The sequence below is a fragment of the Halichoerus grypus genome, chromosome 1 (genome assembly GCF_964656455.1).
Source record: "Halichoerus grypus chromosome 1, mHalGry1.hap1.1, whole genome shotgun sequence".
NCBI classification, from domain to species: domain Eukaryota; kingdom Metazoa; phylum Chordata; class Mammalia; order Carnivora; family Phocidae; genus Halichoerus; species Halichoerus grypus.
In genome coordinates, this window is record NC_135712.1 from 91,702,403 (window position 1) to 91,716,974 (window position 14,572).

Sequence of the window (14,572 nt, forward strand, 5' to 3'; positions counted from 1 at the left end):
ACGTAGTTTAAGAACTGTCAGTTCTGAAAGACACCATAACTCATTAAGACGTCCAGTTCCACCCAAACTTTCACCAAATCCTGCCTGAGTAAAAGAAAACCCTAAAGACAGAAGACAAACTCATGGCCTATCTTGCTTTCTCCCACTTTGGGCATGAACTTGCTGTATGATTTTACTTATTCCTACATACCTGGTAAGAGAAATCTGCCAGAATTATCACTTTGCTTAGTATAAATAGGAAATCAGATGAAAATAGGAGTATGATACAATGTCCCAGAGGAAGGTCAGAAGGAGAGGGGGCAGTGTCCCCCAGGATGTTATACTGCCCATAGCTCATAACCTATTCTTATTACTAAGTATTCATTTGTACCTGACTTCCCCATCGACATCACTTCTAAATATGTCAAAAATGAAGGGTAAATCTCAGAACCCAGAAAATTCTCCATGCAATCGATTTCTAAGAGTAAACACTCTTCCTTAGGAAAACTACTGTCAGCCTATGACTTGTTTTTTTGTACAGCCTAGGAGCTAAAAATGATTTTTAAAAAACGTTTTTAAAGGTTGTAAAAGAATTAAAGAGGAACATGCATCACAGACCATACATCTGCAAGATATTCACTGTCTTGTCCTCTATAGAAAGTCTGCCAGTCCTGTAGTAAATCATTAAAAAGCCTCAAATAGTAACTCCAGATTCTATGGAAGCCAAATCATGGATGTGATTCCCACTTATGAATATGCTTTCAAATAATCTCTCCCATGACAGAGCTGAGGACAGAAGTGCCCCCACCAGGATTCCACTCATTCAACAGAGGGTTAGTAAGACAATCCTAAGACTTCATAATAAGACAACTCTTTATCCTTTGGAAATGTACCCAATAAATCATGCAAATTGGGAGTATTCCTAACTTACAAAATTAGGAATAATAACCACTTGCGCTTGTAAGAGGGTGTTAGTTGAATCAAGTGAGTCAAAGGATATGAAACAAAGTACCTAACAGAGGGTGGGAAAGATCTTTCTATCACAGGGGGCTCTCTGGTCTTCTTGTAGAATATGCCAAAGGAAATACTGAACAAATAAAAGAAAAAGTCAGAAGGCTTTCCAAAACTTTTTTGTTTCCTACATGCACAAATACAACCTCAGATAGCTAGATTTTTTCAGTGAATAAAGGAAAGAGGTTTTTTACGAAGGGAATGCTTAGAGAGGCTAAATGTCTAACCTACAAGCTGAAAAGTCATTAAAGAGAGGGAGGAATTAAAAGATACTTAGAAATTCTGGATGCTAAATGAAGGGGGGGAAATCGGAGGGGGAGAAGAACCATGAGAGACAATGGACTCTGAAAAACAAACTGATGGTTCTAGAGGGGAGGGGGTTGGGAGGATGGATTAGCCTGGTGATGGGTATTGAGGAGGGCACGTTCTGCATGGAGCACTGGGTGTTATGCACAAACAATGAATCATGGAACACTATATCTAAAACTAATGATGTAATGTATGGGGATTAACATAACAATAAAAAATTAAAAAAAAAAAAAAAGAAATTCTGGATGCTAGGGGGCACCTGGGTGGCTCCGTCGTTAAGCGTCTGCCTTTGGCTCAGGTCATGATCCCAGGGTCCTGGGATCAAGCCCCGCATCAGGCTCCCTGCTCCGCGGGAGGCCTGCCTCTCCCTCTCCCACTGCCCCTGCTTGTGTTCCCTCTCTCGCTGTGTCTCTTTCTGTCAAATAAATAAATAAATAATCTTTAAAAAAAAAAAAAAAAAAAAAAGGAAAGAAATTCTGGATGCTATAACTTCAAGTTCCTACCTCAATCAAGATGGCCGACTTAACTTCGTCTGGGAATCCAGCAACTAATCTGCCGGCTCAACTGTAGTTCAAGTTGCCTTTTAAGGAGGGCTAAGATCAAGCCTCAAATTTTTGTACACCCAAGGGCTTATGTGTGAAGGCTGCCAATTTTTTAGAAACTGATTGTCTGTGTGTGTGTGTACACACACACACACACACACACACACACACACACACATTACTTTAAGTACAACTTGGATCCAAGTTATTGCATCATGCAAAAACTCATGAAGTAGGGCTGCCAGATAAAACACACAGTCAGGACACACTCAATTAAATTTGAATTTCAGATACAAAATAATTTTTCATGTAAACATGTTCCAAATACTGCCTGGTTCATATACTAAAAATTATTTGTATATATGAAGTTCAACTTTAACTGGGTATGCTGTATCTTTATTTGCTAATCTGGCAACTGTCCATAAAGAGGTGAAGGGAAACCCGGCATCTGTTACACAGCAGCCCTGTGGTAATCATCTATAGGCTGGAAGGTGAAAAACGGGTAACGATGACTTGGACTCTCAATATGTCAGCAAACTGTGCAAAGAACGCTACAGAAAAGTAAAGACACAGCAGGAGATTCCCGTTGCTTAAGACAGCCACAGGGAAATAAAACGCCCATGGCTGGGAAACCCTCAAGAGGGACAGACTTACCTTATAGTGCTGCTACGAGTTCTCATGAGGTCACCCTCACAAGACAAACAGTGGCAGAAGAGCACTGCTAGGGAGCCTGCTAAAACGCCCACCCTTACCCCCGCCCCCCTCAACACGATGCTCACATCCCTCATGTGTCCAAGTAGTAGTGTTAAAGTATTTTTTAAAGGGAGAAAGAAAAGAGGAGAAACGCCATAGACACTAAAAGGTCTGGAAAGCAGCCAGAATCTGGGTGGAAAAACTCCACCCTGCACTTTCCCCCTGGGCCTATGGCTTTTCTTGAGAGGGGCACTGGGCCAGAACCCAGCCCCTATGCTAGGTGTCCAATGGAAGCGTGAACAGAACTTCACCGTAGGAGCCCTTAGAGAGGCTAGCTGGAACAGGGAGCTCCGAAAACATGGCTGGCCCGAACATCCACACAGGGATAAGATCGTAAGCGTGAAAATTCTGAAGCACTGTTCAAATAAATCCACTAAGAAGATGGTTTTAGCTAACAAGGGCTGTTCAAACTCTAACTTTGTGCCCACATAGGCATATGGAAGTAATTACGCCAACAGCAATGGACACAAAGATAGCCTTTTTATTAAAAATTAAGTAAAAGCAAAGGTACTTAGATACACTTTTGAAAAAAATCGGCACTGCTTCAAATGCTCCTCTCTCCTCTCCCCAAACTACAAAATCATTTTTACCCAGTTTTGAGGTCGAGTTTTAGGTTTCAAACTAAGCCAATAAACTGAGGGCACATATACCACCGCATTCATGCGTTTAAGCTCCACCCAAATGACAAACAACAATTACTAGTACAATAGTGTCGTCAATAATAATGTTGTCAAAAATAAAGTATTCCTAATAGTTACCACTCCTTCACTTGGCAGGTGTAAAACATGAAAATAGCTCCTGATTTAATTCTTCCTCTTCTTCTTCCCTATCCCCAAGGCAGGCATCCAGGGTCAGGGGGTCAGCCTGGCATGGGGAATGACAGCTGGAGTGGGATGAGGAGGATGTCCAGGGATGGAGGCAGCCCAGATGGAGCGTGCACATAAAAGGGTGGCCTAGCACGGGAATCTGGAGACCAGGTGGGAGAAAACACCAAGCATGATGGCAACTTGGCACTGCTGTCAGAGCCTGAGTAGGGCGAGGAGGAAGTCTGGCGTGTGCTATCAGGGCCCGAGGGGTGAGGCAGGGGAAGCATTAGGAGGTTGATTACATATGCAGGGAGCCAGATTTGTCACAGTCATAGAAGAGTGTGATACGAACATAGTAAGGAAAACTAAAATGAACCCTTGGTTTTGGATTAGAACTGGATATATCAGTGCAAACACAGATTTCCATGTATATATTATAGTGAGATGTGAAAATAAATATAAAATGTGTATGTAGGTCTGTGTTTTTATGTACATTTATATCAATGTGACTGCGTAAGTCTATATGTATATACAAATATTCTCCAGTTCTGTCCACGGACAGTCTTGGAGAGGTACAACCCCCACAGTAAAAGACACACATACTACCCAGATCTTGGCTTCTAAATACCATTTTCTACTAAAAGAAACCAGGATTTCCTAGGAAAATGTTTAATTCAGGACTATGGCAGGAAATTTTCAAATAAGCCTAGAAGATCTTTTTGTATCAGAAAGGAAGTATTCAAAGAATGATGGGGACAAGTTAAAAGGACAAGGAAGATGGCTGGAAGAGATTTTATTTGTGCATCAAAATAAGTAATGTTACTAATGGATTATAACCCACTGAATTAAACTAAAACCATGAGTCCATGCAACTTTTAATCTCAGGGTCGTGAGTTCAAGCCCCACCTTGGGCATGGAGCCTACTTTTAAAAAAGTAAGTAAGTAGGGGCGCCTGGGTGGCTCAGTCGTTGCGCGTCTGCCTTCTGCTCAGGTCATGATCCCAGGGTCCTGGGATCGAGCCCCACATCGGGCTCTCTGCTCGGCAGGAAGCCTGCTTCTCCCTCTCCCACTCCCCCTGCTTGTGTTCCCTGTCTCGCTGTGTCTCTCTGTCAAATAAATAAAATCTTTAAAAATAAAATAAAATAAAATAAAAAAATAAGTAACTAAACCAAAACCATGAGTCCATACTAGAATGAATAAATGAGTAAACAGACATTTTGACACTGACTTATTTACATCCGTACAAAATACTTATTACAAGTGGAAAATGAGAAAATCTATTAATAGAGGAGACTGGCAGATACCACCACCTTCATCAACTGATCAAAATGATCACCATCAGTAGTGGGACAAATCAAAATCTTAACCACCTGATAGGAGACAATGAGAACATAATATCACTTCTGTGATGCTCCTGCTAAAGACGGATAACTTGAATCTAAGATATATCAACAAACCCAATAGAAGGACTTTCTACAAAATAACTGGCCAAAAGTATGAAGTTCACAAAATTCAAAGAAAGACTGTGTAACTGTCCCAGTCCCAAAGAGATTAAACAGATACACCAACTAAAAGCTACACACGATTCTGAACTGAATCCTTCAGTTTTCTGTACTATTCAATTCCCCCCACTCCCCGCAAAAAATTTGGTTTTAGCCAACAAGTGCTACAAGATATTCTGTACTGTACTTGCAACAATTCTATTAATTGTGAGACTGTTTCATAAATTTTAAAGAATTGTTTTTTAAAAAGAGGAAAGTGATGGCTTAAAGCATATATTTAACCCAAACATGCAAAAAGAATGTCCACTTACTGCCCCTTGAGAGCACCTGCTGCTCTCTTAGGGAAAAGAGAACAGGGAGATGCTCTCATTCGTATGGCCTATTCTGACTTTATCAGACCTTGAGGCTGGCCTTGAACTCTAGATCCCCTTCTTCTATTCAGAATGGAACCATTCACTACACACTCCCAGAGTTCAGATCACAGAGTTAGGCATTACCGGAGACATGAACTAAATCCCACCTGTACCCCTCCATTTTACCCTGCTGAGAAAACTGAGGCCCCAGAGAGACCACGAGTCAGGGCAACACCAAACTCAAGAAAAAAGGACAAATGGAAAGCAACTACAAAAAGTAAAACATCAAATAAACACTTTAAAATGTGAAAGCTCTTCTCAGCAATTAAAAGCTACCTTAACTCTTTCAGATCTGAAGGAACAACTCACAGCCCCCTAAAAATGTCCTCTGTAACCATAATTAACATTGTACATTTATGAAGGCTCCTAATACGTGCCACAAATCATGCTAAGCATTTCACAGAATCTCATTTAATCCTCACAACCCTCTGAGGCAGATATTTATCATCCCTCTTTTACCGTGGAGGAAATTAAGGATTAGGGTCATTATGTAACTCATTTCAGAAAATCTGAGGCAGAAGACCCAAAACTGAACCCTGACAGGTGACGTCCAAAGCCTGGGCTCCTAACTGCTTGCGACCAGTCCTGGGTGCCCGACCCGCCGTGTGACCGCACCGCCACCACCCCGAGGAGGCTGGTGTCAAAAGGAGGGCCTTCGGCATCCACCAGCTGGACAACGGCGCAGATCATGGGCTCGCAGAACTTGACTTGCTAAAAACGAGCTCAGTAAAAATGTGGGAATGAGAAGAAAATAATATGGAGGAAACTACAGCTACCCACCCGGACGGTGAACAGCCTACGGACGGCACAGCTTCTCTGATCCTCCCGCACGTGACCGTGTGGTGTGGAGCCCGAAGAAGCTGCAGTGATGACAAACTTATCACGGAGCAAAACCAGCAAAACCAGCAAAAGCCGGGTCCCTGCCCTGAATAGAATCCTTCACCTAGTAACAGGTCTTGGCACATTAAAAAAAAAAAAAAAAAAAAGGCTACATAGTGTAGCATTTGTTTTCTTATAAACTCATTTCACAGCAAAGTAACGTCCCACTTTTTTTTCTCACAGTCTCAATTCAAACACTCATCCATACGTTGTAAAGGCACTGCACTGCCAGGAGTCACTCCAAGAACACAGAAACGGAATGCACAGTGAAGGAGGACGAGAAATGCGTGCCAGTCAATACCCAAATGGCTCCAACCTAACACTGGTAAGAGTGGCTTTGTACCTTGGGTCACAACTTTTTAAATAATAACTAGAGGTCGTGATTCAATTTTAAATAACTTGGACTTTCTTCTATGTCAACTTTTACAGACCCAGGTTTGATTCCCTTCCTGATGAAAAATTAGTTATAACCTGGGAAACAAATTCTGTGCAGGTCCTTCGTAGCTCCGATTAACGGCCTCCCAGCAGTGCTAAGGAGGCCCCAAGAAGCCATTGCTTTGCCACGGCAACCTGATAACATAACGAGTTCCTTAGCAACATGGTAGTCACAGTAACCATTCACCATGGTATTAGAATTAGGTTACCCACCCGGGGAGAGGCCAAGGGAATAATTTAAGCTCATTAAATCTATAGGCCCAAGGTAACAGGAAAAACACCATTTTTTTTAAATGCCACTTGTGATTCACCTATGAAATGAAGCTCTTATGTGAGTTTTCAGTGCCAGACTGGATGAGGAGATATTTAGAAACATAATTCCCAATTGTAAAAAATGCTTAACGTTTTTAATACTTTTTTTTTTTTAAAGAAATGTGGAGCTAGGGTATATGATATCTATGTTACAATTAGATTCTTTTCAATAGAGTCTTTTCACCAACAGTGAAAACTTAACAGTAAAATGTATAATTTTGATGAGAAGATGATTTTATAGAAGCAGAAAGTTATAATTCAAACACAAAAAAACAAAACTTTGGAGTGTATATGAAAGTATTCTTAAATTCCATTAGCAAAGAAACAATAAAAAAACACAATGATTTCCAATTCATTAAAAACATCCATGAAACAAGAGTGATAATTTGCTTTTAAAGTCAAATATTTATATAACCATTTGTTCACATATTACAGAAGGTTAATAAACGTTCTATAGATGGAAAGAAATTCAGAATTCATATAAATACCACTTTCCAAAATCTACAGCAGACATTGTTTGTGTCGGGAAAATAAACACTTAACACTGCAATCAAGAGTGACATGAGCTATTCAATTTTCTAGTACTTGCAACCCCAGTCATTTCCATTGTACCTAAGATCACTTAATTCATAAAAACAATGTTTTTCACGAATGCTAAGCTTTCATGTTAGGAGCTTTTTGGTCTCATCCCACCCACTGAAAGAATATTCTGCAAGATATATAAGCCTGATTATCAAATGGGACTGTTATCTTTACTAGTGACATACAATCTCACTCATAATTGTATAGTATAGATCCTGTTTCTGTTTTATTTCACATGGCAGGACAGCTAGTATGAGGCAAGAATTGTGCATTTCCATTTTTACAGCTCTCCAAATGTCTACTGGAGTACCTAGCCAACAGCAGGAGCTCCCTAAGGGCTGCTGCTTGGACAAATGGTTGAATCAGGACTACTCCACAACAGTGTAACTCTTAATACAATCATATACATTTTGCTTGTTCACCCATAATTAATGTATTCTTTTCACCATCCACCTTTCAGCATGGGCACGTCAGTTATTATAAAGATGATGCAATTTTTGAAAAGCTTGATCTGATCTTCCTTTTGTGGCACAACCTTGAGTTATTATAGTTTCCTCATGAGGACTCATTTCTAGGCATCAAAAACATCTTCCCTTCCAACAGAGCACCGGGCCAAGCAAACCTGGACAAAATCCAAGCATCCCAAATCCTAGACAAAAGTCCAGCAGAGGTGGTGAATGGCAGAGATGTCCACCCAGCCAGCAACCAAGATGCTACGGAACATGAGGAGCAGGGACCACCACCAAGCCCAAGATTACAAGTCAATAATTAGGAACCCCCAGCCAAATAAAAAGCCATTCAAAATAATCACTCTACTAAAAACAAGAGTAATATGACCCATACTCTGCATTTGAAGAAGTATTCTGCAGGAGCTTTTAATATATTTGAGACTAACAACCCAAATATCATGAAAAAAAAAATGATAGTACAAGTAAGAAAGGAGGTCAGAGGAAGAGGATGGAGAGAAGACAGACTGTGGCCTAGTATTTAACACTGGGAACACAGGATTACAAATCTGGAGAGGAGTCAAAAGACAGAAATGAGGAATGAACAGACAGTCACAAGTGTATATTTAAGACATTCACTATTTTGCAAATAAACTGCATTCTTCTGGATACTGAAACTCTAGAGAATGAATTCTTTCAAATAGTTATCTGAGTTTTGAAGACACTGCTGTTTCTAGCCTGAAATAAGTTGCATTTGAGACATCCAACCTTGATGGATACTCATTTACATCTCCACAGCTTTGCAGTTAAGTCCTTGTTACCGTAATAAGTACACTGGGGGCTACCGGCTCTTCATAGGGGAAATAAGTAGGATGAAGTCAGAAATCATAACGACCTATAACTGGAGATAGTAACAGTCAAAATAAAATAGGAGATAAGATAGTTACAGAATTAATCCTTCCTGAATAAATGCATGTGAGCATAACCAATAACAGAAAGGCAAATTACTGAACTAATACTAGTACTTATAAAATGATCTTCTGTGAATTTGATTAGTAGGGAGTTGGTTTTCCACAGCCTGATCACAAACCCTATCTCCATCCTCTCACGTAAGCTTAAAATTGAGTTTTCTACCCTGTGAAGCCAAGAATCAGATTGTTACGTTAGGAGAAACAGTCTGGGAACATGTATGTCATATGTACCACCTCAGACCCCAACCCGAGACCATGGCAGACCTCATCAAACACTGCGCCTTTCCCACTGAGCCCAGAGGCTGTTTCTGGATCCTGCACTCATCACTCCAATCAACTACAATCAATTAGTCAAGAGTTGGAAGGAAAGTGGAAACCTCATTTTCCTTGCTGCAAAATAGACAATACTTGAAAGTTAGAATTTGAAACCTCGATCTACCACTTAAGTAGTCTGTTTAAGCTCTGAGAAACTCAGGCCTTCTGACCTCTAGAATGGGGCTGATGATGAGGACAGCGACGACCATCTCAATTCTCGTAGCATTAACAGTGATGGTTGAGATTAAAATTTGCCTGGCACAAAGCAAATGTTTACTATATGTTAAATTCCTCTAAGACACTCCCACTGCCCCCAAAATATACCACTGTGCTGAGATTAACAGTAGCACATACACCAAATACTGATACAAGAGTAAGCAAGTCTGTAAGTTTAATAGTGAGGACGAGGACTAACTTAAAAACAGTGAACTATACACACAGACACAGGAGAAAACTCAGTGAGATAAGACCGAAAGGACTCAGTCTCCAGTCATCATCAGCTGTGTGCTGTGTGATCTTAGGCAAACAGCATAGCTTCTCAGCCTCAGTCCCTTCACCTGGAAAATAAAGAGGGTTGGTTATGTTCCATGGTCTCATTTATTTCTAACACTATATGATCCTATAAGTGAAATGAGATTATAAAGATAATTTCAGGTTCAGTGTTTTATCATTAAATGAGACACAATGGTTATCCAACCACAATCAAATTTTTGAATATTTAATCTTCCACCTCCCCGCACCCAGATGTTACACTGAATAAACTTACCCATTATGGTTTAGGTTAACCTATCTATTTATACCTATGACCATTTACAGTGATGAAATTTATGAGTTGACTACAGAAAGAAAGGAATTTCATAACAAATGCTGTGTACGACAGATGCTGCGATCAGATTCCTACCTTACTGTTTCGAAGGACATTAAAAGCCTTTCCACCTCATCCTCTGATAACTCCCATAGTTTGTGGGCCACAGCCTTTCCTGAGGTTACATTTGAGACTGTATAATTTTAAAACCCCGTGACAGGGCAGCTCACTACATGAATTTCAAGGTGTTTCTGAATTGTCACCATTCCCATAGCGTCATGCTCATTGCCCTTCATTCTGTTCACTCCAGTCCTGTTCACTTGGGGCCACACACCTTCTAGAAAGCCTTAACAAAGGATCAGACGCTCAGAGTAGGCTGGACTCAAAAGAGAGAAACAAGGCTCCAGCAGAACAGAGACATGCTGGAGCAGCAGAGATGAAGTCTTGTTGCCTGGGCTGACTTTCCAATTCCCTTTCTTGCCAGCTCTGTGCATTTGGTCAAGGTGCCTAACTTTACTGAGCTTCAGTTTCCCCATGTGTGCAATAGGAATAAACATAGTGTACTGTCAAGACACACTGCGCAACTAGTAAACATCAGCTGCTAAGTATCTGAGAATAATAAAGGATCACAATTCAATCAGTTCCCTGGTTTCTCCCCATTCCGAACAATATAAGAAACTTGACAGAATGATGTGATTTTAAAGGAAGCAGACAGCCAAATTTATTCTAAACACTGGTTTTCTGGGTCTATTACTAATTATTAGATTTAAGAAGGCACTGCTTTCATACTCCAAAAATGGAAGACTACCTCCATTGCCATGGTGAGCCACCTGTTGAGGTGGGAGCACCTTGTCATACAAAAGTTGAAATAGAAAGCGGTGGATTCTCAATGAAGGGTGTTGCAGAGGAGACACCAGCAGAAAGCTAGAGGGGGATAAGATGCCCTCTAACAAACCTGCCCTAAGTGAACAGTTGTTTTTATGACATCCAGAAAAATAAAAGTGTATAAATGACAATATTTTAATTGAACTTTTTTTTAAAACAAATTTCCCCCTCTAAAATGGCACCATGGTAGAAAGCAAACTATATCTTACAAATAAGTGAATATTACAGATTGTGACTATCCCATTATTATGACTGAAGTTTACAAAGTTTAGGCAAATTCACTGTTCTTTGGAAGCAAATATTAATGCTAATATGGGGCGCCTGGGTGGCTTAGTTGATTGTCTGTCTGCCTTCAACTCAGGTCATGATCCCAGGGTCCTGGGATCAAGTCTCAAATCGGGCTCCCTGCTCAGCGGAGAGTCTGCTTCTCTCTCTCCCTCTGCCCCCCCCCCCCCATGTGGGAACGCTCGTGCAAAAAATCATTCCAGGCTCAGTCAAGTAAGCATATGCCTTCAGCTCAGGTCATGATCTCTGGGTCCTGGGATGGAGCCCTGCATGGGGCTCTCTGCTCAGGAGGAAGTCTGCTTGTCCCTCTGTCCTTCCCCCAACTCGTGCTCTCTCTCTTTCCCTCTCAAATAAATAAAATCTTTAAAAACAAAAACAAAATAATTACTCCTCCAACATGTACTGAGTGCCCAAGTGGCAGGTATCACTCGAGTGACACGGAGGTGAACAAGACCACCAACATCACTACTCACACGAAGCTCACCTTTTTGGCTGGGCAGGTGAGAGTGCTCAATCGGTCAGTAACTAATAAAGTTACTCTGTTACACGTTACTACTACGCAATAAATAAGCAGTGGTCAGGTAATGTTTTCACCTAAGACAACAGCATTCATTCTTCAAAACAAATAGGATTTTTTATAATAAGATTTTAAGAAGCAGTTTATTTATTTATTTTTAAAGATTTTAATTATTTGACAGAGAGACACAGCGCGAGAGGGAACACAAGCAGGGAGAGTGGGAGAGGGAGAAGCAGGCTTCCCGCTGAGGAGGGAGCCCGACGTGGGGCTCGATCCCAGGACCCTGGGACCATGATCTGAGCCGAAGGCAGACGCTTAAGGACTGAGCCACCCAGGTGCCCCAAGAAGCAGTCTTAGAAGGAGCAACGCAAACATTCAAAAGGGAGGACGTTTTACAAACACTTTTGGACAGACAAACCATACACATGGCTGACCACCTCAACTATGATATGGGGACGTCAACCCAGCATTTCTACTTTTTGCCACATACTGCTGATACATCTGGAGAAGCAAGGGCACAGGGCACGCGTCTGCAAGGCGAGCCACTGTGCAATAATCCAGAAGAACTCATTTAGAAAAACCAGGAAGTATATCACCACCTTAAGCAATAACGGAGACAAGATTTTACAATAGTTTCCTACCTCCAACTGCTAAATAAAAGTTAAGAATAAAAAATAAGTTAAATCATGTTGTCAATGACAACTCTGGCTTTGAAACTCAAGTCAGCCAAATTATGGGCCATGTTACCCCCTGTGGTTGTTGATGATGACACGGAAAAGCCACAGGGAGGTGCTTGTATGAATATGTATTGATAATGCAGCTCACAAAAGTATGAGAGAGAACAGGGCAAGGGAGAGAACGCTGAGACAAAAATCTTCAACCTCAGCCTCTCCTGGCCACCTCATCTGTGAAAGACAAAAACAAAGACAGGGGAGATGCTATTCTCTCCTTCCATCTACTTCACTTTCTCATGCTGGCGGAGGATTTGGAAAGTAGGAATAAAAATAGCATAGTACCAAGGCACTAGAAACCAGAAATTAGGGGAAATGGCATGTGCACTTTCCCCCTCGGTCAAGTTTACACAGCTTGTCAGGCCTTTCCAAGACTGTGGAGGTCGTCAATGAATCTGGGGGTTGTTTTCGGGGGCGAGGGGGAACACCCATAAATGTGCTCCTACCTATAAATCTTTAAATTCTTAACTGAATAAAGCAAGCATTTCAGATGCTTTTCGAAGGACTTCACCACAATGTTCAAATGAGCATATGCAATCCCAAATTTTATTTAGACATCAAAAAGAAACAGATGACACTTTATGAACTCAATTATTTACTTTTTCCAGTTTCCATAAATTAAAAAAACTATGGCAGATGGGACATCACAGAAAAAGTACCATTGATGGAGGAGGGCAGTGAGGCAAGTAATTCTAAGAACACTTATTTCATGGAAATTCTTGAAGCTCCCCAACTTTTGAAAGCCCTAGCCCTACTTCAGCTTTCACAGCTCTCTTCCTCTTCCAGCCTCAACATCTGCAATTCAGTTCTTGTCAATTATAGTCACTCTCCTTTTTGTTGCCTGGTCTTCAAAAATCTTAGTCTCTGAGTAAAATAGAAGGTGTGGTCTCCAAAAGCAGTGATGGCTTGCAAGAGCTAGCAATTCAGTAAGAATTCAACATACACTTACTAATTTAGCGAGAAGCAAAGAAGGCACAAAAATCTACATTAAATTAGTGCAGTATAATTACTTCCTTGTAATTAAAAAACAGTGAATATATTAGACAAATTATTTGTCTTTGTAAGGAACTAAATTACCAATACAAAGTTCACAGAATCCTCTGGGCTGTTTTGTGGCAACAGTAGCTAAATTTTCCTGTAACTATCATAAACATATTCTAAATAAAGTGATACAAGGTAACATGATGTATTGCAAATAGAAAGGAATTAAGTTTTTTTCATGAGTTTTTAAAATAAAACATTTCCTTTCAAATCTCAGTAAGGAACAGATCACTGCAAAAGAACAAACTCCATCTTTAAACACTTGAAAATAAGATAAATACATTCTGCAAAAGACCTCAGTATCTCCAACTTTCCCAAAATAAGAATGTGAGTAACGAAAACAGAAATGTTCTGATTTAGCACAGACAATTTTTCAGAGGTGAGGCCTTACACAGGATTAGGGGTCTTCTGTGTCTATCTGGATTGCTGGTCTATGGATTTCTAGGCTATCAGGCCAATCGGTGGGTATGGTGAGAGGAAGAAAAAGGGCCAGAAAGAGGCCAGGACATTTTTTTTTTTTTAAGTCTACCTAGTGGAAAGAAATGGGAAATCCTTTCTCCGATCTTTTATAAATGAAAAGGTTGTGTGTCATGTGAAAGAGGCTAGGAAATTGACAGAACCTACTAGACAAGAACCAAACCAAGTAGACGATGGAGCTGAAATGGTCTTCTGTGATAGATCCATGTTCATGACAAAAGCCATTGACAAAAGCCCACAACTTCAAAATGGCAAACAGTAATGGCCTTTGTCTACCATCGGAAAAAAAAAATATAGTATTTCACTGCTTGGGCACCAATTTCCAGAATGGTCACAACATGCATTCTTTTTTTTTTTTTTTTTAAAGATTCTATTTATTTATTTGACAGAGAGAGAGAGACAGCAAGAGAGGGAACACAAGCAGGGGGAGTGGGAGAGGGAGAAGCAGGCCCCCCGCCCACAACATGCTTCTTAATATTTGAATTTTGGTCTTTTTTTTTTTTTTTTTACTTCTGAATCTTAAAAACTTCATTTGTGGAACAGGTGGTTGACAGTGCTTATGAAGTGATCCAACCG

The 14,572-nt window shown here is 40.6% G+C and overlaps 1 protein-coding gene across 7 annotated transcripts in view; it reads right to left on the reverse strand.

Annotated features, from left to right (window-relative positions):
- FNDC3B (fibronectin type III domain containing 3B) overlaps positions 1-14,572 on the reverse strand; it is a 336,800-nt gene that overhangs the window by 177,207 nt on the left and 145,021 nt on the right. The window contains exon 2 of one of the 7 annotated variants that reach the window (XM_078069238.1): positions 9,695-9,812. The exons of the other annotated variants lie outside the window; for them this stretch is intronic. The gene's annotated coding sequence lies outside the window, so the exon portion shown is untranslated. The remainder of the gene's footprint in view (positions 1-9,694; positions 9,813-14,572) is intronic. 7 annotated transcript variants of the gene reach the window in all.